Source organism: Dermacentor albipictus, chromosome 9, assembly GCF_038994185.2.
Source record: "Dermacentor albipictus isolate Rhodes 1998 colony chromosome 9, USDA_Dalb.pri_finalv2, whole genome shotgun sequence".
NCBI classification, from domain to species: domain Eukaryota; kingdom Metazoa; phylum Arthropoda; class Arachnida; order Ixodida; family Ixodidae; genus Dermacentor; species Dermacentor albipictus.
This window is the reverse complement of record NC_091829.1, coordinates 35,456,840-35,482,287: the sequence shown is the minus strand read 5'-3', so window position 1 is coordinate 35,482,287 and position 25,448 is coordinate 35,456,840. Positions and strand designations below refer to the sequence as shown.

The 25,448-nt window shown below is 46.2% G+C and overlaps 2 protein-coding genes and 1 pseudogene across 3 annotated transcripts in view; 2 read left to right on the top strand and 1 right to left on the bottom strand.

Annotated features, from left to right (window-relative positions):
* Positions 1 to 25,448, top strand: part of LOC135906497 (ubiquitin-conjugating enzyme E2 Z-like) — a 99,540-nt gene that overhangs the window by 13,768 nt on the left and 60,324 nt on the right. The window lies entirely within an intron of this gene.
* The window catches only part of LOC135906496 (QRFP-like peptide receptor), a 99,879-nt gene that overhangs the window by 52,731 nt on the left and 21,700 nt on the right, over positions 1 to 25,448 (bottom strand). The window lies entirely within an intron of this gene.
* Positions 15,277 to 15,457, top strand: LOC135906561 (U2 spliceosomal RNA; annotated as a pseudogene).

The following is a 25,448-nucleotide window of genomic DNA, read 5'->3' as shown; positions in this document are numbered from 1 at the left end:
AAGAAAGTACAGCTAATCTTCAAATTACTGTTAAATAGGCACTGTCCTAGCCTGCGCCAGCCCGATTAATCGCAGATAAGTTATCATTAGGCAAACGCCACTGAATAAAAGGTAATTCAGTAACGTGGTTATATCAAGAGCTCATTTATGATTATCGCATGATAACTTACGCCTACGGCCGCGAATATTGTCCTATCAGAAAATTTACTTCCACTATACGTGGTTCTTCCACTGCTTTCAAGAGTTATTCAAGTCAGGCTTCAAGTTATTATACCCGTCCACTATCTTGTTTGAGTGCAATACCTGCATCTAAAGTATCGTAAAACAGAAAACAGCTGAAACGTATTAAAAATCTAGACTGCTTAAACTTGTTTCATGGCGTCGGAAGGTGTTGACTACACACCTGAACTGCTAAACACTGTTTCATCTGTAGAAATAAATCTAAACGCGCCGCACTACTTTAGAAATTGGCTTGACATACCGTTTTTTTTTAACCAGCCGAAAACAAAGAATGTGGAACAGCCGCTACATCAGCACGTACTGGTGCCACTAGCAAGAAAAGAAAGTAAACGCTTTTTCTTTAGTTTCCTTTTAATAGCAGGTTTCGCGCTCATTGGCCCATATTTCAGCATGCATCTAATCAGTTCTCTCGAAGCTTTAGCCCTGTTTGTGTGTGCACCCGCCGCGGTTGCTCAGTGGCTATGGTGTTACGCTGCTGAGCACGAGGTCGCGGGATCGAATCCCGGCCATGGCGGCCGCATTTCGATGGGGGCGAAATGCGAAAACACCCGTGTACTTAGATTTAGGTGCACGTTAAAGAACCCCAGGTGGTCGAAATTTCCGGAGTCCTCCACTACGGCGTGCCTCATAATCAGAAAGTGGTTTTGGCACGTAAAAACCCATAATTTAATTTTTTTTGTTTGTGTGTGCGTGCGCAGGGACTTTCTTGTTTGTGTCTTCGTGTGACAAAGATCGACGCCGCGCAGCCAAACGCGACCTGCTGTCACGGTTGAAATTTTAATAATTTCGTAGCGTTACTGTAAGGGCTGCTCGGAAGAGTTGGCGAAGTTTGGGTAAACAAGCGCTGTCGGGGCACGAGGACCTCATTAACGATTCCGAGGAATCTGCCCCTTCCGGTTAGCTGAGTGAACCGAACGCGTCTTTGCTAACGTGACCGTTAAGCTGCCTTGCAGACCGACTCGTCTCCCAAGAACCTGCTGCACGAGCTTCCTTAATCTAACCACCTTAAACAAACGAGCACACATTTAAATGTTTCAAGACATCTGCTTTTCTGGAAGCTGTTCGGCTTTCTCTGTTCCTCTTTTCCAAATCTGCACAGGAAAGATGTCTTACTATTTCACTTAATCAACACCTCGTGCGCATAATGATGTGCAAATGAATTCACAGAGATAGAGTGCATAATTGACGTTCCCCCAAAGACGTGTTGAAGCCATGGTCATTCAATTTTAGGGCTTCAGAGAGCATAGTCAACCTTCTGTGAAGTCAGTTTTCTTTTTTTAGATTAACAATGCAACTCGCTCGTTCCCTTTAAGGACACTGGAGTCCGTCAATACTTTCCTCCCTAACGACTCTATTGGCACTACGTGCGACGCAACTGGTTACTGTAGCGTCCTAAGATCCCCAAGATTCTGTCATGAAACCTTCACTGTTAATTCAAGCTAATGAGGTACGTAATGAGGAGCAGTGAAGTGGACACCTTAATCCGTCCCATTATGCATAGGTGGCTGCTCCAAAGTATGACCCATCCTGTCATGGGGTATCTTCGTAACGGAATATTACTTTTATCTTTAAATCCTTATCACTTTTATATTATTTTTATCCCATAATCTTCTTACGATGATTTTTGTGATGAACTTGATAGTATAATAAACTCATTCATTACAAAAAGTTATAATGTAATCATGGCAGGCGACATTAACATTAGAAATATTAACGATAGTTCTTATGTCCAGTATTACAAGTGTTTCATTGGACATGGTTTGGAGTCTCTACTGGAATCTCCGACACGATGTGCTCCTCCCGGTCGGAATACGCTTATTAACCATGTACTCAGTAACGTTATGTCTAATCAAAAAGCTGGTTTGGTCAATTTTAATATGGCTGACCATTATCCAATTTTTCTCTTATTGAATACTCAAATTACATGTACAAATAAAATGGTTATTAAGAGTTCTTTCAATTCGACAATATTTGTGAAGATGGTATCCCGCTATCTATAAATCCACTATATATAAAAAAATTGAATTCGCTGATAATTCAAAATAAGATCCAGAGGAACCCAACTTAATTCAACTAGCCATCACAGGGGAGAAAAAAGAAATGCTTCGGTCGTTCAACATAACTCGGAGTAGGAGCCAGACTCCTGAGGCCACTCCTTGAAAGGAACCCTGTGCAGTACTCGCAGTAGTTAGCGCAGTATGCTCTAACTAACGAAATTATTTCTTTTCTGTTATAATTGTAGCGTCGAGCAAACACATGGTGTGTACAGAAACTACGCCGAACTGCTTACCCCGAGTGATCATGTCCTATAACAACAAAGCAAGTGGTCATGCATAGAAAATGCACAGCAAACATAGGTGGCGTCCGTGCTTAAAAGTTCTTTGAGGCCGGGTTGAACCATTGTTTGCGTTGTTAAAAAACGGACCACTGCGCCGTGAGCCACCTCATCAACAGGCAAGAGACACGCTGAACAAATTATTCACAAGAACGAAGTCATGAGAAAGATGATGACCGCCGTAATACCGGCAAACTGTGCTAATGAAACAGCATGCCTTTTTCGCAACAGCGCGCTAACTTTTTAAGCTAACGAGTCTAACTCAAAGCAATAATAAGAACACAGTTCCTCCTTGTTTTCAAGCTCTGGTGATCAAAGCAAAGGCTTTGAGCAGATATCGCTATGTTATGCAGAGCTTGAGCAGCTTGGGCTTTTTCTAAGTGCCCTTAATGATTTCGTATGCCTGAAAGGTCGAGCACCAACTCGGCACGAGTCTCGCAAAGCTGTACGAGAGTTCTCTTTACCCGCGAGACTAGACTGCAGTGCGCATGCTCTTTGTGTGTGAAGTTATATGTTGTGGTTGTGCCTTCCTCTTTTCTTTCTTTTCCCCTTCCCTCGTTTCTTACCCCTTCAAGCACGTGAGCGAAGTGCCCCTTTCGGGAGACAACATCTAGCCTGTTTCTTTTCGCGTGTGCGCAACTGCGATACTTGTATGCGTTATTAGTATTATTTATTATTATTATTATTATTTGTTTTGCACACATATACACATATACACAGGTAACAGGAAAGGGATAGCGAGGAGCAGGCTGGCAACTGCCACCGGAAGGGGCACAACGTTCACATGAATAATAATAATAATACATACATACTCTTCCTTGTTTGATTATGTATTCGTTAAGTTTTACTGCGAGAGCACTTACAACTCGTCATCCTCATCCTCGCCACATGGGCAAAGAAAAACGAAGCTTTACTCACTATCAGCATCTGGAGTGGCAGCGCCCGTGCATGCATTTTGGAGTTCATGCACAGCATGCAATACTGTAGCCGACGATGATGTGTGCATCGAAGTAAAGTTGTCCTTCAGAAAGCAGGGTTGTCCGCTGCGAACGCATGGTGCTCGCTCTGTAAATGAGCTCAAGACCGAAGGAATCGATGAAGTCTGTTTATTTATTTGTTTGTTTGTTTTTTATCGATGATTCCTGTACTTTTGTTTTTTGCCACCGCCATCATCAAGCGGACACAGGAGAAGCGCGATGTTCGTCTGGAGCATCCGATTCTCTAGTTCGCGTTGATACAAAAAGGCCGGCGTGTTTTTTCTTCTAGGATCAGCACGTGGCCGTGACGTCATGGCCTTTAAGCACTTGCGAAGATGGGGGCCGTGAATAAAAACGACAAGGATAGGACAGTAGTGGCCAAGGACGATCCGATAGCTGCACTGGCCTTTTGCAGACGATGCCATTGAACGAGCAGAAGTTGCAGAAGAATACAACAGACCGATCAGAGCTCTGCTGTTGCTTGTCCGTCTGTCTTTGTTCGCGCTTCCGTGATCAGCTAGCGTGGGCTGACGGTGTACTACGCGGTAGCTTACACAACATTCCTTCGGCGCCTGTGAGCAATCAATGCGCCCTGTCTAAGTAGGTGCGAGAGCTTGTGAAGCGAAACAGCAGGAAAGAGGCGCTGCGGATGGCCGGAAGTCGGGCATGCACACTTAGTGCGACGCACCGTACACGACACAGATGGAAACTCCCTTCCCGAAAAAAAATATTTGTTCGCTGCAATCAGGGACTAAAGGAAACGAATGTCCTGTGCCCCGTCCAGCGCTACTAAAGTTAAGATAATAACTAGCCGAAAGGCTCGGTTACCGCGGATAACGATAATCGGCATTGTCTGTCCCCACCTACGTATGTGTAACTGCTCTGCTCTATTGCGCTATAGTTAATGTTTTGTTTCCATGGGTATCTTTTCTACCAAGTGTGCGTGAATTTTGGAAAAATCCGCTCACAACTAGACAAGAAAGACATGTCGTTTCGTTCAAACTACATTTTTAACCGCACGTAACACATTATTTCCCGCAGTAACATTTGCAGTAAATGTTGGCAACAATGTTCGAAAGAATGCGAGACTTTATATAATGACCATGGCTTATTGCATCGGGGTTTCTACGAGACCCACAATTGCAAATAATGTTGGATAGCAAAATAACTGTGACATAACGACGTCGCACCTCTTTGAGGTCCCGGATCCAGGATTTAAACTACGTTCACCACATTGCAAAGTCTTTTCTAGGACTTCATTCGACAGTTGACGGCGGTTCGGAGCAGACAACCGTCAGCTGCGCAAAAAAAAAAATTGGAAGACGCTTAAGCTTCGCCCTAAGAGTGGAACGCGACAGCATTCAAATATCTCTGACTGCTTCTCACGCTTCCTGGCAACTGGAGCGCCTGTAACCGTAATGTTTACCGCGAACGCTGTGCACGGAGTGTCCAGCGACCGCTGCGAAGACCAGCTAGGTCTAGTGCGGCGTGCACGACGGACAGCAGAAGCCAATGGACCCCTGAACTTAAGACAGCCGACCACTGCGACAGAGAACGGACCAAGCAGCGGGTGAAGACCTCCGGGGACGACACAAGGAGGAAGATTCCCCTGAAGAATCCACTCCAGCAGCTTAAAAACACAATTACTAGAGCCCAATAAAGTTTTTACTAACTATGCACGAAGGCAGGTTTTCTGGTAGAAACGCGGCCTCTTGCGTGGGCCGCGATGCGGCGGAGGCGAGCGCCATCTGGAGGTATTGCAATGAACCGGGCACGCCGCTCCGTGGCCTCCAGGACCCGAGGGGGCCGGCACGCACAAATGGCGGACACCTTGGCAAGTCTGTCAGTGGTAGAGACGCTGGAAAATCGGTTTGCTTGAGTTTTCGCATAACAGAATTTTGTTTTCTCGTATATTCAAATTACAATCCGAGAGCTATTATGTATGTAGGTTGTGTGCAAGTCGTACTTTACAATTTTTCTATGTAGTTTCGCTTGAGAAAGACAATTATTTCAGTAAATTCTTTGCGCCACATGGAGGGCCGGGCATGGGTGGTTCGAAAGTCTTCGACGATGGACGCCGACGCCGTCACCGAATATTTATACGCAGACACACATACTATCTTCTAATCTCTCCCATCTCTCTGCGACATGACCGGCTTCGCACACCTTACAAACATACATTTTTGCCATTTTCTCACTCGTAATGCAAATGCATTAAAAAAAAGAAACTTGCTGCACTTCCACTCTGTGAAGAAGGATGACCAGCGAATCTGTGTATGTGGGCCCCTTAATGGTTAACGGCACGACTGCCGCGGGTAGGCCGGCATTGCACGATCTTCGGGATCGGCCAACGTATGGGGAGTGCTTAACGCCTGCTTCACCTCCGCCGCGGGTCGGCCCTGCATTGTATTGTCTTCGGCATTTTTTTCTGCTCACGGACAAGATAGTGGGGCAAGTAGTCCTTAAGAGCATCGCTGTAAAAACACAATCTACAATTATCTACAGGTACTTGGAGTTCCTAAAACTGTTACCATCACTACTGCAACGTCCATAAAAGTACCATGATCAATTGTAGAGGATGTGTAAAGTGGCTATTATCGTGACGCGGACTGCGACTAGCATGATGTACAGCCACATGAAGAACTGAGAGTCCATAACTGATGCAGCTGTAAAACCTAATGTACATAGCGAATTCGCTCACTGGTAGAAGGCAGTTTCTCCGCTGTAATGGCTTCTTTCGACTATGCACGTGTCTGCACGTATGTGGCTATCACTAAGCTTCATCACGTCAAAAGTCCCTATTCATCCAAACCTTAATCTTCGTTCCGAGTGCAAATGAATATATGTATCTACAGTGCTAAAATCTTGGTATCCTGTTGTATAAATCTGGTCATGGCAAGCTTTCCTCTGCTATTTCCTGCATTCAGTTTGACCCGGTTGACCTCATAGAATTTTTTTAGTCGGCCACGGACAGAATAATTATAAAACATGCTCTGCCAGTTTCTCGTGCATATTTATCTGGAACTTGCTACTAATTTGCATAAAGAAATATGTCACTGTAAAATCATTTAAACTGCAGTGTAGGCGAATGTCGTGTGCTGCAGCAAAATCGCGGTCCTTCCACCGGCAGCATAGCTCGCGGTGTTTCAGCCTCGACCGGTTTGTGAAAAAGCTGCTGTGCCCACTTATTTGCGTGCCTTATCAAACATAGTTCGAAGTCTGGTCTTTTACTTTCGCTTATTTATTAATACGTTAGAATTAGGAGTGTCACAGTGGAAATCATCATCAAGTATGGGAAGTTGCTCACGCGGTAATGTTAGGGGGTGGGCGAGCTTAAAAAAGCATGTATGCATGTATGCATGTATGTATGTATGTATGTATGTATGTATGTATGTATGTATGTATGTATGTATGTATGTATGTATGTATGTATGTATGTATGTATGTATGTATGTATGTATGTATGTATGTATGTATGTATGTATGTATGTGTACAAGGAAAACTTCCACTTCGGCGCACATGTCCGCCAGTGCGCGCACACTTATGCAGCATACATACATACATACATACATACATACATACATACATACATACATACATACATACATACATACATACATACATACATACATACATACATACATACATACATACATACATACATACATACATACATACATACATACATACATACATACATACATACATACATACATACATACATACATACATACATACATACATACATGCCTAAGTGCGCGCGCACTGCCGGACATTTGGCGCGGAAGTTTTCCGTAGCTTCTGCAGAGTCCCGCATCTCTTCATATCCGTCTTCTGCTCTGCTGTTCCGGTTTCCCTGCGTACGTGGCGCGCGCTCTCGGCAAGGGTCAAGCAAATAGAGAACAACTCGAAGTTCCTGCGCGTCGTCCCTCCTGAGAGTGCCCGCGTGTGTGTGTGTGTGTAACACGAGGCTACACTAAACTACAGGACTCATCCATCGCGACACATACGGAAGCAAATACGGATATCGCGCGAGGCGTCACCTATCTTCCGATTCCCGCGTCGTCTGCTGCAACGAAGCGACCGAAAAAGCATCGTCGTCCGCCTCGGCTTCGCTGTCACTCTTCTTGTTCGTGAAGATCTTTTTCTTACCTTTCTTTCTCTTTCGCGCTCCCATTGCAGCTCCAAGGAATCTTGCAATAGGTACACGCCGAGCAGCATATACACCAGTAGCAGCACGAACGAAACGGATGGCTTTGGAAATGCGGCGAAGACTACCGACGAAAAAACGACTGGCAGAACGTTTGCTTTCCGGCCGACCTCGATAACCTCGCGAGTTGACTGAATAGGAGCCGTCGAGTTCGGCTACACCGAACTGGAATGCGATAAAGACGGCGTTCTGTGACCCTTCTGTCGAAACTTCCTTTTCTTTTTTATTATTTCTTTCGCACGTTCTTTCGTGCGTTCGAACGTGTTTCTTCCTTGCCACGAGGAATTCGTACGAGCAATATCTTCCGGCATTCGCGAAGCATTCCGGCATACTGGTCTTTCTTTTCGGAAGGCGTCGCCATGACAACGGTTGTTGCGACTCCTAGCGGATCTTTGCTGCAGCGGAGGTACCGAAGCAGCGGTAAGCGAGCAATGATGCCTCGATAGCTGCTTGTTTAGTCGTTGTACCACAGCGAAATCGGAAGTGAATTTCAAAAAGCGCTTTTTTGGATCACGCCCGTAATTGGTTATCGAGGGCCTCAAATGCCCGAACGGCTTCTCGAAGTTCTAAGCAATATTCCTTCAACGAAAGCTTCAGTACACGTACAGATGCAACATACAGATCCATCTACCCATGCGTCCCACCTATATATCGAACAATGTACAACGACCAACGCGCCCTGTCCACTGCACCACCTATTGGTATCAGCAAAGAATTTAGCGTTTTTCGTGGAGTGCATGCAGACGCTGAATGACATGCTTAGTGACGCCAACATATCTTGCACATGAAGTGTGCAGCTTACTTCAATGTGCTCAGTATACATGTATCTCCCTTGCGAGTGGAATAAATTGCACGCTGTTCATTAACACTTGCTGCGTTAACAACACATGGTAGATACAGCGCATCCAATGACACGAATTAATCTAAGAAGGAAATTCTAAGCAATATTCCTTCAACGAAAGCTTCAGTACACGTACAGATGCAACATACAGATCCATCTACCCATGCGTCCCACCTATATATCGAACAATGTACAACGACCAACGCGCCCTGTCCACTGCACCACCTATTGGTATCAGCAAAGAATTTAGCGTTTTTCGTGGAGTGCATGCAGACGCTGAATGACATGCTTAGTGACGCCAACATATCTTGCACATGAAGTGTGCAGCTTACTTCAATGTGCTCAGTATACATGTATCTCCCTTGCGAGTGGAATAAATTGCACGCTGTTCATTAACACTTGCTGCGTTAACAACACATGGTAGATACAGCGCATCCAATGACACGAATTAATCTAAGAAGGAAACACGAGGTTCAAAGCCCCGGATACAGTAATTATAAGAACATACGACATAATTGATGCTGTCACCATTTCAACAATGACATACCTTTCGCAAAGATTGAATCAGCTAATTAGGTAACATAAGCGACACACTTGGTCAAACCAATTTCACTATATATTTCTTTTCCTGTTTTTGCTAGCTCTAGGAAAGCTGTAGTACATACCTTTTGTATTTCAATGCGAAGATTTCGATGATACAATACATCATCAAGTGCATCATGAGCTTGTAGAACTCAGTGTTGCGGTCCGTTTCAGAGGACATAAAGTATATTTGGAAAATGTTTAGTTGGAATTTATCAAAGTATGCGTATTTTACAGCGACATGAATACATGTGCTCACCTCCAAGGTCTCTTCTATACTTCTACAGTATTTTCGGCTTCGTTATACAAGCAGGCATCCGTGCCACAAAATATGAAGGAGCGAGTGCCACGTCACGAGAAGTAGTCGCCCTTAGAACATTCGACACTTATCGATCAACGTTTTTTCATAATCAAGCATCGCATAAGTTGGGAGCAGAAGTCGTAATATCTGAGGCGTACACCACGACGATCCCAGCAAAAGGAAGCCCGCGCAGAATTTTCACAGTGACCTTTCCTTGCGAAGCAACAAGACCGGCCGGACGCTAATGACCGCCCGAGAGAAACGAGCGATGGAATCATCTGAGGAGGCACCCAAGGGTCATCTAGCGATCCTGCGCGGCCACTGCAAAGCACGCGCCAGCTCACTCGAAATCCGCCATATACAACGGGAGTGCGTAATTACTCTTCGTTTTGCCTGACGAATTCGCGCGAACCCCGCCGCCAATTTATTCCGTCGCAGCGAAGTAACCCAGCCCCTATATTAACAATCGCTAAAGTGCGCCTCCAAAGCGCCGCTAATTATCCCCATCGTTCACGCGCTGCCTCATTGATGCAACAATGTTATCATTATTATTATTTTTTTTGATCGCGTGTGTAGTACGAGACTTTCAGATCCAGCAACGCATTGAGGCTGATCATTCAGCCATACCACGCGAATATAGGTTGTTGGAACAGAGTGCTACAGCCCTGAGTGAATAATTTCTCATCGCGCCTTGGCCAGTAAATACCTTTTTTTATTTGTATTTCACTACTGTTTATTTCATTCGACGATGTACTCTTCACGCACGCTCTTTTCGTGTTGTAGTTATAGCACAAAACGTGCACTTTCGTCTTTCTTTTTTTCTCACTCTTTTGTAACCACAGCGTGCGAAAATCCCATTATCGGAATTGCGGCATTTGTAGATAAATACAAAAAAATCAACAGTAAATGGATTTGTCTATGGTTCGTGCTTGTGACTTCATAGGTTTTTGAGGCGGTATTTATCGTTACGTTTTATCTTTGCAACTTTCCAAGCGATCGTATTTTCTTTTTAGTAATGGCATGAAGGCCTCGAGGGTCTTTTCACGTGCAGAATCATTGCTAACTCTTGCATTTGTAGCGCGATATCTCGTTGCCAACGATCGATTTGCGAAGTATCAATGGCTTTTTTGAAGTCAGAAAGACGATATACAAGGTAAATCCATTTACTGCGCATTATTCCCAATCTGGCTAAATTGCCATACTTTAAGTGCCGTAGATACAAATGCCAGAGTTCACTGTAGTAAACTTGCTGTAAAGTCTATGACGCACGACACACTAAAAATGAATGTGTTTCGGCCAAGTATACTTGAGGCGCTGTAAATTGTTTAGAACAGGCTCGATGGGCTCAATTCGGCACAAGAACTACCCAAATTTTGTCCTCGTAAAAGAAAACATAAATTATGCTTCGAAATACGTGCATTCCGCATCCCATATTTAGGGCCAACGAGGCTTATGAACACCACGGACACTGAGAGCTCGGATCATCTTCTGTCACCCAAATAAATTGGCCTAAAATGTATCCCCCCTAATCAAACAATTATAATCGGTGTCTATTCGTCTCTTTGTTTCTGCAAGCTCAGTCGATTGAAGCAGCGTTTAAAAGAGCAACAAAAAACATATTGTGCTGTTCTAACAAAGTTGGGTTGGAGCGCATACGGCAGGCATACTGAGATCCTTACTGGAAGCTTACCGTTATCACTAAAAAGAAAGCTGTACGAAAAATGCATTCTACCGGTGCTAACATATGGGGTAGAAACTTGGAGACTGACAAAGAAGCTCGTAAACAAGTTAAGGTCTCCACAAAGAGCGATGGAACGAAGAGTGACAGGTGTAACCTTAAGAGACAGGAAGAGAGCGGTGTGGATCAGAGAGTAAACGCGCATAGCCGATATTCCAATCGACATTAAGAGAAAGAAATGGAGCTGGACAGGCCATGTAATGCGTAGGTTAGATAACCGGTGGACCGTTATGGTTATAGAATGGGTGCCAAGAGAAGGGAGACGCGGTGGAGGACAGCAAAAGACCAGGTGTGGTGATGAAATTAAGAAATTCGCAGGCGCAAGTTGGAATAGGTAGGCGCAGCACAGGGTTAATAGGAGCTCGGAGGGAGAGGGCTTCATCCTGCAGTGGACTTAAAATAGGTTTTTTTATTGCGATGAAGGCTTGCCCTTAAGGCATAATTCGTGGAGCGTATATGTGTATTATATGTGTGCTGTGAGGCCTGTGTTGTGTATGAATTGAAGCAGTGTTTTGTGGAATCTGTTGTCATGTATCCAGCGGTCATAGCTGGTTGTCACGCTGTAGCGGAGGCCGGCTTGCAGTAGGAGACGCGAGCGTTCCGATTGTAAACCCGTACATGTCCATATTAGGTGGTATGCATCTGATTCCACCACAGGAACGGAGCAGTATAGACACGTATCACCCAGTAGTAAATGCGACCAGTTCCACCTTGAGACAACAGCCGGTGTAAGGGCCACCCCGGCCCGAAGCCTCCTAAGCACAACTTCCTCCGCCCTAGTAAGGTGAAAGGGGAGGGAGCAGACACACGGTGGGATAAGAGCGCGTGTGTCCTGCCGGAGAACATTTTTACGGGCTCGCAGCGAGTTACGGGGTTGGGTTGGGAGGGGAATAGGTGGAGGATCAGGATTAGGAGGGCAGTGTGCCTGCTGGTCAGCAGCAATGTTGTGAGGGTTCGCTGAATGGCCTTGAATCCAGTGTACCTTGACGCAAGTAGCTGTCTTACTATTCATTGTGTGTATTCTCTCGCAGATTTCCATCGCCTTATCAACCTTTTTGAGTTCCTGAATAGCCGCTAAAGAATCAGTGAAGATATCTAGTTGCTTGATGGTAGGCAGCTTAGATGTCGCATCTTGCACAGCGTCGTGGATGGCTTGAAGTTCCATTACTAGAGCGCTGGCTTCCGTAGCTAAATAGCGCTGGTGGCCGCTGATGAAATTATGCGTAGTACTCAGGAATGATGTCCTTCCGCCGTATGGGAGAATGGCAGCATCCGTATAGACTTTGCAGGTGTTAACGCATGATGCATCGACGATGTTGTTGTTATTGATTTTGTTGTTCTTGCTGTTGCTTAAGATGATGATGATGATGACGATGATGAGGATGATTATGATGATGATTATGATGATGATGATGATGATGATTCAATCGGTGAGAGAGAGAGAGAAAATGATAAAAGAAAGGCAGGGAGGTTAACCAGGACTGAGCCCGGTTGGCTACCCTACACTGGGGAAAGGGAAAGGGGGACGGAAAGATGAAAAGAAGAGAAAGTCCACTGGAGATATCAGTCGGTCACTCAGTCTGAATCACAGGCGCTCACTCAATCCGGTCGCTTTCAGATATCGCAGCAGCGCTTTTGTGGCCTTTTGTAGCTGCGATATGCGAGGCCATGGTCCCAAGATCTTCTTCAAGGTGAACGGCTTCCCATCTAGCTGATTGAGAGCTGTGCAGAGGTCTTGCCTTTCGTTTTCATAAGATGGGCAGTAGCACAGTAGGTGTTCTATGGTTTCCTCGACACCGCAGGCATTGCACTCGGCGCTATCAGCCATTCCAATCAGAAATGCATAAGCATTTGTGAATGCGACTCCCAAACGTAAGCGGCACAGCACTGTTTCCTCATTTCGCGGAAGACCTGGTAACAGCCGCAGTTGCATAGAGGGATCGAGGGAATGCAAGCGGTGGTGAGTGAATTCAGATGTGTGCCACTTCTCCAATGTCAAAGAGTGCGCTAGCTTGCCTAAGTATTGGGCTGCGTCGGTCCGCGATAAAGGTATTGAAACAAGGGTTGCTCCATCGTGTGCTTTTCTAGCAGCTTCGTTAGCGAGGTCGTTGCCGGAGATACCGCAATGACCAGGCAGCCACTGAAACACGACGTCGTGTCCTTTCGCGATCATGATATGGTGCATTTCTCGTATCTCCGACACGAGTTGTTCACATGACCCGCGACGAAGAGATGCCAGAAGACATTGTAAGGCCGCCTTGGAATCGCAGAATATAGCCCACCGATTAGCCGGTTGGTTATTAATATAATCAACGGCACCTCGGAGGGCAACAAGCTCCGAACCAGTCGATGTTGTCAAATGAGAAATCTTGTATTGGATGCTTAGTGATCGTGATGGTATAACCACTGCGCTGGTGGAGCTGGTCTGAGTGGAAGAGCCATCCGTATATATGTGTATTCGATCAAAGTAGAAAGTGTGCAAACAATCCAGAGCTGCTTGTTTCAAGGCCAAGGTAGGCAGGTCGGTCTTCTTTCTTATTCCTGGAACCGTAAGACGCACTTGAGGTTGTTTTAAACACCACAAAGCTGAGGTTGAACGTGCAGAGGGTGTGAAACCCGATGGTAAGGAGGCACGATGGATGCTGACCTTGTTGGAGAAAGACGCCTGTGGTCGTCGTTCCGGCAGGCACGCAAGAGAGCTTGACTGCATCCGTGAAACATGACGAACATGGGCTCTAAGCGTTTCGGTACTAATATAAGTCGTGATCGGATGGTCTTGAGCCATTACAATGGTTCCAGCTGTTGAGGCGCTGCGCGGAAGGCCTAGGCAAACACGTAGTGCCTGCGCCTGCACGCTCTGAAGTTCTCGAAGATTTGACTTGCATGTTTTAGCAAGCACGGGAGAACTGTAGCGTAGGAATCCGATGAACAGTGCTCGATATAACTGTAGCATGGAGCCCACTGACGATCCCCATGTTTTGCCGGCGATGAACTTGAAGACGTGAACAATAGATGTGAGCTGCTTCTTTAAGTGGGCAACATGAGGGCTCCAAGTAAGGTCTCGGTCTACAATGACGCCCAAAAAGCGGTGACTTCTCTTGTAGGAGATAGGCTGACCATTGATGCATACCGGATAAGGAGTCATCGCTTTTCGCGTAAAAGCGACTAACGCACATTTTTCTGTTGAGATGGTAAGGCCTTGTGCGTGAAGGTAGTCAGATGCCTGTGTTGCTGCTTTCTGTAGCCGTGCGCGAACCTGCAGGCGAGTGACCGCTGATGTCCAGATGCAGATGTCGTCGGCGTAGATTGAAACACTCACTGTTTCCGGTAGGGATTCGGCCAGCCCAAGAAGCGCGAGGTTGAAAAGAATAGGGCTTAGAACACCACCTTGGGGAACGCCTCGGCATGTGTAGTGGTCGGTACTCGGACCATCTTCCGTTCATACGAACAAGGACCTTTGTGTCAAGTAGTTACTGACCCATCGATATACTCGTCCTCCTAGTTCAATTGTCAAAAGTGCGTTTAGAATGGTTTGATGGAAAACGTTGTCGTAAGCGCCTTTCACGTCAAGAAAGAGTGCTACTGATAATCGCTTCCGATATTTTTGTTGTTCCACAGATGTTACTAGATCGATGGCATTGTCAATCGATGAACGACCCCGTCGAAATCCCGCCATAGAGTCAGGGTAAATCTTGTGGTGTTCAAGGTACCATTCGAGACGCATGAGGATCATACGTTCCATGAGCTTCCCGACGCAGCTGGCAAGAGCTATAGGCCGATAGGATGCCAGTTCGAGCGGTGACTTTCCTGCTTTTAGAAGCGGTACCAGACGGCTGCGTTTCCATTCCTGTGGGACGACACCAGTAGGAACTCACGGGGATTTTTATATACATTCACGTGGACGACGAGACCGCCACCTCGAGAATCCGGAGGAAACCAGACACGCGTGACCTTTCGAAGGGACCGCCATGGCGGGAAAGGGGGAAAATAAGGAAAGTAGATACGCAAGCGCCTGGAACGCAAACAAAGAGAGGGCGGTGCGAACGTAGACATGGCCGGCGCGCGTCTTAGTGCAGTATCTGCTCTTGTCAGTTCAATATCTGATACGGGTTCGACTTGGATCCGAGATATTAAACTTACTTTTGCAAGTTGGCCGAATGCTCGAAGCCTGCTCCACCTCCGCCGCAGGTCGTCCCCGGTATTGCACTATCTCCAGTATCGGCCCACGCTCCTTGCACCCGCAGAACACAACATGCAAGGAACCACAGCCCTAAACAGCTTTTGTTGTGAGAGAAAATGACGTGGGACCGATGGTGGAATCGAATCTCCGCCCTCGGGCAACTAACGATGGCACGGATACTTCTCTCGCTCCAAAGCCAGCCAGCCAGCGGTTGTTGTTCACCTAAGTGGCTCTCGCGCATACCCACAGTGGGAGACTGACCATGAATCGGGTGCCAGCTCTTTGAAATGCTTTGAGCAGCTCTGGGCCGTCCGGATGGCCGAAGACGCCGTCAGATAGCAAGGACTGGCCGCCGTCTGAGGAAGGGGGCGACTGAGGGTTAGTCCCTCAGTCGCCATGAGGGACCCAATCAAGGGCATAATAAAGTTTTATCTCTCTCTCTCTTCGAAACGCCGGGTGCGTGAGCCCCGTGCCACTTCCTCGTCTTCTTTCCCTGAGAGAGCTTGTTAGACCGCAGTATCTTCGGGACTGATCTCCACTTCTCAAAGAGCACTTTCCTCGTAGAAGTTCACGCTGCGTAGAAACCGTGCGACTTGGCACCGACTTCATAATCACCCAGGTTTAATCATGCTTTGACGTTTCTTTGCCGGAGTACAAATGTCATTGTCGTCTTAAAGTGCGCGACGTGACATAGCCATAGATGCGTAAGAGTGCGCAACAAGTAGTCGCTGATGACGTCACAATTCCTATTTATCTCGTTTACGCTCGTCCACTACTTATGTGGACGGACTGCGTATGTAGATTAGTATTCTCGCGAACGCTGGTCACGATCCCACCTTTTGCAATGAAGTAAACGTTTTTCAGCAGTTCGCGATAATTTTCTTTCTCCTGCTATTTTTAATGTTAGCACTGAGCGAAATTGATTTTTCGCTGAAACTCGTCGTAGGCTTCCCAATCCATGTATACTGCATAGCACGTAGCGTCGCATAGCTGGTACCTTATATATCGTGTTTTAGTTGTTTGTTTTTGAGGTATTCAGCCTCCTGTTCAAGGCTCTTGGAAGGTTTTGAGGAGCGCAATTAATAACGAACCCTGCATGCATAATCATTCAAGCGTTATTTATCAGCTGGAGCCGCCAACCTGTCGCGCATGAATGGCGGTGAGAAATTTCTGAGAGCGTGCAACCTACTTTTTTTTCTTCATTGGCTTCATCTTCACAATTTCCCTACATAGATTCGCGTTTCTTAGGGAGCCTCCTTTTTTTTTTTACTGTAGGACATTTTATTGCGTGACAGCAAGGCCGGTTGTGGCCTTTTTTTTTTCTTCTTCTCCCCACTACGATTCTTTGTCCCGTCATGGAATATAAAAAAGTTTTACGATTTTGACTCCTCTCATAAGAAAAACCTAGTTGCTCGCAGACGCCTCCGTGCTTTTACATTCTCGTCTTTAGCTCATTAAGGTGATATATTAAAGGCTAAAGGCCACGTCCCATGGTCCTCCCGCACGAAGCAGCTCATGCTGGGGCAGTTGCATATAAATCTTGCGCCTACGTCACGCTAATGTGCCTTAACCTCGCGTTTCGTGCTTCGAGGCCGAAAGCAAGCGGCGACGTCAGGACCTCCGGTGCCGTTCATAATGAGCGAACTTCGCACTTCACTCGAGGAAGTGCGGGGTTTCGCGAGAGTGCTTCGAGATTTTGCAACGTTTCTTTCCCGCGACGCTAGACAAAAGGAAGGTAAGTGACCCTTTCTGGTTTAGCCGGTCCGTGGCTAAAAGCTCGCAGCGGGGTCACGCATGGGGGCGCGGCACCCGAAGCCGATACAATGGACACATTGTATTCTGCCGGTTTGCTGCGGAGACTATCTATCGCAAAGTGGGGCAATATAAGAATTTTTCTTCGAGCGGTGGTAGAGGTGCGTGCGGCAGACGCGATCATTGCTCGATCGAATTTCGAGAGGGGCTCCGCTTTCTTCGTCGGCTCCTTTTCTTTCCTGCAACAACTTCGATGCTGATGACATTACTTCAGTTCGTTCCTAGTTCCCCTTTTGATGGTTTCCCGCGTACGCAGCTCGTGGCGTTAAACAATTTTCCCGGCACAATGAGTTGTGCACTGTGTTGGATGAACTGCCGGGAAAACCCTGATGAAAATGGCCGCCGAGCAGTAATGGAATAAATATGAGCTTTTAGCGACCAGTCACAAACCGACCACTGCACGTCCGACATCTGAAAGATGACGATGACGACGACGACGACGATGATGATGATGATGAGGATGATGATGACGACGACGACGACGACGACGATGATGATGATGATTATGATGATGATGATCATGATGATCTTAAAGTCATTACATATACCTACTCATGGTGATTGACCAGGAGTCGGGCAGATTTTAGACCTGTGTTACGGTATTACATTTGTAAATGAATAGCTTTTATGAATGAAAAAGACCCCACATTCTTTCTATGTCGTTCTTTTCGTCTGTTATTGTTTAAATCGTCTGCATGGCCTCAACAGTTTTCAATATATTCCTCCGCTTCGCTCTGCCAATTACTTCATCGCATTTCAGCTTAACTTCGTCGTGCGAATATCTTCGTTCCCAAATAGGAACATCGTATTCGACCAGCCAGCAACAAAAGCACTACAAACATTTCACACGAGCGGATAAGAAAAAAAAGATATCCTCGTTTGACCCATCTCGATAAAGTGGTCATTCCTTGATCGATTTTAAAATAACGTCGTTTTTTTTTCACAGTCAGCGTTGCTTTTACCGAGTTCGTATTAGTTTACCCCGGTGCTTCTGATGAGTTCATCACGCTTCGCCCTATCAGCTTCTTGGTTAGCGAGATATTATTGATCCAATAAGCCCATTGTACACGGTCAGTCTATAAGAAAATATTACAAAAAGATAAGCGCAGGTTAATGGTAGGAATCTGACGCTTCAGTGCTCATCGATATCGCGATCATTCCGAGATCGATTTCGGTGAGAGTGAGTTTCATCCTTCTTTATTGACTCATAACCTGGTTTGAAAGGTTCAGTTTATCGCGCTCGATCAATTCGTACGAGGCATAACGAAAGCCATCCTAGATCATTAATGAAACGTACGCTGAAGCTCCCCCATTGCACGACAAAAACGTGATCATTACTTCTTCCGTTTCAATATCGTTTTCTTTTCTTTTCTTATATTTATCAGATGTGTTATTAATGCGTTTATTTCAGTTCCCCTGCGGCACTTTCCATGAGTTTGGATGGGTCCATATCGGCTAACCAAACCTGCTTCATCATCTTCGCGTTAATAACCTCGTGCGTTCTACTCATGCAGCGCTCAACCGAAAACAACGAAAACTATCATAGCAGTAATAAAACCAACACCCCGGGTGGTCAGTGAACCTCAAAAACACCGACGATCAAACGCTGAATCAAGTCCTAAATCGATCAAGCGTCTTCGAAAATACTGAATTTCTGTGTTGTTGTTTTTTTCCTTCGTCAGCTAGTGCTGTTTTACTTTATGTCGAAGTAAACATCACATACCTTCGATTGCCGTTTTTTTTTCCTTTCTTCCCCCATTGTCGGTCACACGTGACTCCCCCACCCACCCCCCTCCGCTTCTAGGCAATAAGATCTTTCTCGATAGTGCCTCGCCGCCTATTCTAAGGGGTGGTCACGTTTAATCTCGCCACGAGATCCAATTTCCGTTGCTCCTGCTTCCGACGCGTAGCTCGTCTCGCTCCGTGGCGATTCCATCAGAGTCTTCTCGAAGCTTGGCTACTCCCTCTCGGCTCTTACGTTGGTGCGTAGTAAAACTTTCATTGAGCTAACATCAAGGGCGTCTAAGAAGATGCGCACCGAAGCGTAAGTTAATTGAAGCGAAGTGTAGAGAGAGAGAGAGAGAGAGAGAGATGCAAATGAGAGGAAGGCAGGGAGGTTAACCAGACTTAACACGTCCGGTTTGCTACCCTGCACTAGGCGAAGGGAAAGGGGAAGTAAAGACGGAAAGAAGAGCGTGACAAAAATGAAAGCGTGAGAAAAAAAATGTGAAAAGGGACGAAATGGGGTCATTATAGTCTTTCTAATAGGCCACTGTCACGTAGAAAAGTCAACAGAGCTTTGACCGACTTTTGCTGCGACGACAGTTCACGTCGGAAGCGAAGTGTAAGTAGGCTGCGTGAGCTTGCACCTTCGGCTCCGCGGTATTCTAATCTTCCTTTGATCTGAATAGTTCCACATCCAGTGTCACCTTACGATGCTGCCTTTATGCTGCACTCGTTTCGCACCCTGTCGTGTACCTTGTCCTCGTCGACTCATCAATCCCTGCGCCTTGTTCAGGCAACTTGGATTGCTGTAATGTTTGAAGTTTTTGTTGGATTGTTTTCGTAATGGTAATACCGTTGTCCTGTACAGAGGGGATAAGAAAAAAAAACTGGCGGTGTCGCCCGAAGGGTCAATATACCAAGTGGATTCTTGAATTAAATTCCTCCGAATTCTTTTTTCCGAATGGTTTATGCGTTCGGTAAACCTATCGACTTAAGCCTTCTTGACTTTTTTTCCCTCATCTGATATGTACTGTCGGTGATGTCCTCATTTTCCCTTAACGATTAGCCGTGAATACTTGAAGTTGCCTCACTTCTAAGTTGACCGGAGGATTTGTGTCACAGAGTAGCCTCAGACCAAGTTTCATGAGCAAAAAAAGAAAAAGAAGAAAACGCATCTTTTATAGTTTGAAGTGCGTTATGCAGGCATGAGATAGGTTAAAGGCCATGTCCCTGCGGCGGCATCCTTCCTTAATGCTGGAGGTGCGCTCTGCGCTTCTCTTTGAACACGGAGAATATTGGCGCAGAAGCGACGTAGAAAGCTTTCGCAGCTTGGAAAGTTGTAAGAGATGGAGGAACTTGTGGTCTGTAGCATCTGTCCTGCCAACCCATCACTTCGCTGTACGAAACGATACGTTTTGCATTCTTCCTTTTGTCTTGGCGCGCTTCGCTACGCTTTGTACAAACGAAAATGAAGCTTTCCTCGTTAATGGTCATCTGCTTCAGAGCAGGGAGAAGCTCGGCAGGGATAACTTAAAAAACTATTCTGTTTTTATTCCAATTCCGCCATTATCCCTCAGTGATATAGATCAAGATGGCGTGGGGCTCCGCCCATATGTCCTGATGGGCTGAACCGCGCTTAAAATGCAACAAAACGTGCATCAGTTTAAGCCTCAGTTTATCAGGTGACGACTGCGTTAGTACAACCTCGGTGCGCTTACTTGAAAAAGAATTTGAATTTCTAGGTCGGTCACGATATAGAAGCGTTTCTTGTCTTTTCACGCTCTTTGGTTAGCGAAGATGCAGTTGCGCATGCTCTGCTGGCCTTGCTGGGACTACACGGATTCTAATAAAGCTCAGTTGATAGTCCAGTCGTTGTGGTGTGAGCCTCTCCTCTTGTCCTTTGTGTTTTTGACTGTTTTTTTTCGTTCAAGTATGTACCAACTGGCCCAGATTTCAACCCTTGCGCTAGTGTGAGTTTCCGTAACAGTGGAAACCAATTTTCCCTACAAACTTTGTCGATCCCGTGTGTGCGCGTGCGTGTGCGTAGGAGCGTGCTCGTGTGCGTTGACCACGCGCGCCCTCACGCAGACTTTCGATCTTTCCAGGATGGGGATGAGACGGCGGGTTTTGTGCGTCCCTGCGTGCGTGCGTGCGTGCGTGCGAAAACGTGTGTGTAGCACTTCGTGTTTGCCAACACAGGCGATCCCCCCCCTCGCATCGTTTTTCTGCTTGCCCCACTGGTCTAAAGGTGAAACATCGTTCTCGATACCCGAACGTATACACATCGTAACGACAACATTGTGATCGCTCAGCAGGCCCACCTCATCTGCTTCCCTCTACTCTGATCCTACATACGCGCTACGTTCAAGCATGCTAGCAGGCAGGGGGCCTTCGCGTCAGCATCGTTTGTTACGGGCGAGAAAAGCGGTGCAATCTTATATCCTTCGCGCTGTCCTGCTCTCTTCTGTGCCTCTTTCTTTCTTTTTTCTGTATCAATCACGTACGTGGGGTGCGCCAGCGCAATCTTTTGTGTACTGAGCGAACCGCGTGTCTCGTTAAATCGGTGCATCATTTTCGTAGGTGCGACGTATATTATCCCGCTCGATATGAGTTGTGCCTACAGTGCATTGAACCTTCTGAAGCATGCAGTGCGCGGTCGAATACCTCCATGCTCCGCGTATTTACTGTTCTGAGAAATGTTATCATTTTTTGGAAACGGTGCTACTTGCGTAACAACTGCGCCAGAACCGTTCGAGGTGCGCGTGGAACCAGTGGGCTGCACACATTACAAGTTTCTGTAGGAAAAGCTGCTCGTCATCGCAAGTGTACAGCTCGGCGGCGAAACACTGACGGCATCCACGGATGAAATTACAGTGCGGTTACTATGCCAGTGACATGTATGCAGCTGGCAGGCGAGAACACGTGGTGGCAAGTTTCGTGCAAATTCTCGAATTTCCAGGTACTAGTGTCTTTTTTTTTTCGTACGGGATAGATGCGAGCTATCCGCTCCGGTTACAGGGAATACATTGAGCCGAATCATCACAGCGCATATGGAGTTATTTACTCCATATGCGCTGTGATGATTTACTCCATATTTACTCCAGTTAGTTACTCCATATGACAGGTCGCTTGCAGCGCTGTCGAAGGTACCAGGCGTCCACAGGCGATATCCATGCGCGGCGGAATATAGTTCTGTACCTAACTGTCTGATATTAAGGGAAGGATGAGAGGATGGAGGAAAGAGAAAAGTAGAAGGCACGGAGGTTAACCAGAATAACGTCCGGTTGGCTACCCTACACCGGGGAATGGGAAAGGGGAAAGCAAAGATCACAGGGAGAGAGAGGAGGGAAGGAAAGCATTTTGCTTTTGCTTGGTACGTGATAGGCGACAGTGATACGTGGCATGTCAGGACCTTTGCGTGTGCACGACGTATACCGCCAATTCAGCAGCCGCTGCGGAGACGACGCGGCGCGGATGAACACACCTCGAGGGGTATTTTGTCGTCCTGTAGGCGAAGGAGTCCCACATCTTCCACAGTGCTCCAAACAGCTTGTGAGATGGAGCACAATTCGAGTACAGGTAGTACAGGTTTAATCTACGAATCGAAGCACAGCAGCGTACTCAACGAGCAGGAGTACCCGATGTTCCCTTATTTCTTTACATTTAGTTTCTTTACCGAAACCACGCATTATTAGCTAGGATGCGTGCGTATGACGAGAAGAAACACCCTGCATTGGAGGCATGCTGGCTTGCCCAATCTTTGGATTGGCTGCGCCCTGGTTTAGCTTCCGCAGCGCTGCACATTTTTAGTGAAGCAGAGTACGTGCACGTCTGTATACGTACGAGCCCCCGTGCACACGTTCCTCGCTTTGGCTCTATCCCTTTATTTATTGTCATCTAATTGCGCGCAGTGCATAAGATGAGCGTGCTTGATGCAGGCACGACGGGTTTACGCAGGGTGCTGCGGTTTTTTCTCATTCGTAAAGTTGCATAGTTGCATCTGCATAGTTTCGGAATCTGTGAGATTGGATCGGGCACCCAATTCGTGCCACCGCTAGTAGAACACAGTGGAACTTCTCACTAAGCGGCAGCCATATGTACGTGGAATGCATCTTACATTCTATTTTCGACGTGACGTCGTCACTCGTGCCAGTTGCGGATTCGACTCCCTCCCACGGACAGAAAGTTATCTTTGTTATAACTTTCCTTTCTTTCTCATTATTTCCGACCTTGAGTTAAAAAAAGCAGTTCTATTCCCAGGATTTTATTAACCTAATGGTCTGTTGAATTCATATATAGTTATTAAAAGGTCGAGTACATTGGTTGCACTGATCACTCCGTTTATTGCGTAGAGCAATAGCCAATAGACGAAAGGCGTAACCGTGTGTTAGAGGTTCCTACAAAAGCTATTAGAGGGAACTCCGGTGCTTGTGTTTACGAAAGCTGCAAGCATTCTGCCAGTATGGGTACATGTATTTGTCTAGGCTTCGTCCGTCTAGCTTCAAACGGCTTTCTTGATGACTTGTCAGACTGATAATTTTCTACAAGGTATTGCATTATAAACGCAACAATTCGAAATGGTTACGCATCTGCACACTTATCGCATTGCTGTGTTTAGAAAACTATAATTACTTGTAAATTTAGGAAGCGAAGGAGTAATGAAAAAAAAATATTATGCGATAACCATTGACGATGACTGTCCATATAAGCAAATATCAGAGCGTAAATATCAGAAAGAAGAAAGCTACTGCACTGAGCAGCATGTGTAGGTGGCTGCTCACTGGTTTGACAACAACGACATGAAAATAACGTTTGGTACGAACTATATTCAGCGGTTATTTAAACAATTAAGATGCATGGACACCACACCATTTTACGAAAAAAAAAAGGGGCGGGGGACTTTTGTTGTCAATAAAAGAGAACACTAAATAATTCAAACCAAAATGGAATTAATTCAAACCAAAAATCGGAATTACAAAAAAAAAGAAGAAAAAGGCAATAGCTGTAAAATGCAATAATTTAATCAATGCAATCAGTGCAAAAGCTGAGAAGACCGAGAAGAGTCTACTGGTTTTCGAGAAATCGGTCGCACAGGTTTTTGTTTTTTGTTTTTTTTACAGAATTAGGAACAATATTGTTACCGTTCTATTGATGAGGTTCATTGAGCAACGTAGGAAGTGTAAAGCGTGCAGTCGGCTTTCAAAAATTTTAGCGGCAGCGATCAAAATTATATCGTTCAGGGTGACGCCTGTCGTGCTGTCATGTTCCTTGCTTACGCCGCTTCCCGACGTTCTGCTGCCCTAACACAGCGGTTACGATGCCGTCAATGCGAAAAATATTATGACGATATGATTGAGCGATGCTCAAGAGCCGCCGCGAGAACGACGAAGAAGTTGGTTGGTGCCTTTGGCGCGAGCGGGTGTCAGCCTGGCTGTCTGGCTACAGTGTAAATAGCGTGTAAATAGCATCTCTCGTCTGTGTCTTTCCGCACATAACAATATGTACGGGTAACCTGTCTTTTAAGGACGCGGGTTGCACGCGCAAAAGTACGGTTCCTCACTGTGAGGCACACCCACTCCCAGCGCTCCTTTCCATCTCCCTCTCGTTCTTCTTCTCTCCCTTTCACACTCTCCTTCTCTTGCGTGGAATCGCATCCCCGCATCACCTCACGCGCCATTAACCTGCGATACGCAACGCCGGTGATCCCTCAAAAAGCGGTCACGGCAAGGTCTCCAATATCCGGCTCAGGCCGCCAATATCCGGCTCAGGGCCGGATATTGAAGCACAGTTTCGCTGGCAGCTGTACACTATAGCCATGCCGCTGGATCCCAGCCTGATGCGCGCGAGGTACGCACTCGAGTACGAATGGGTCCTGATGATTGTTTCTCTCCTGCGGCAGCAACACCACGGTCTAAACACATGGTGTGCGTTCTGTTTGCTCAATGTGCTACGACAAAGCTGTCCCGGCGTTTCCCATGAGCTTTCCTCGGGGAGCCCTGTGGAGAACATTCGATGTCCAAAAGCAACGAAAGTTGGGCAAGTTGCTGCGTATTCGGGGCTGGAGTGGTAATGGCAGTGAAAAAAAAAGAAGACAAAACAAAAAAGACGCACAGAAAGATGGGGAGGGAATGGGACGCGACAATCTCTGCGCTAAAAAGCGAAGTTTATGGAAGGAACGTGGGATAAACATACAAAAAGGCAGTGTCATATCGGTGAAAGCAATGCGCAAGCATTTGATGTCGATTCCATGAGCATATTTCTGTATGTCCATCCATCTGTCTGTATGTGTTGTCTTCTCTTTGTTGTCTTCTCTTGCATTTGTTGCCTTGTCTTGTTTTCTCTTGTCTTTCTTTCTTTCCTTCTTTCTTTCTTTCTTTCTTTCTTTCTTTCTTTCTTTCTTTCTTTCTTTCTTTCTTTCTTTCTTTCTTTCCTTCCTTCCTTCTTGGGATTACTCGGAAACTTTCCTTTCAGCCTCAAGACAGAAAAGTTTTATTACATTATCTTGA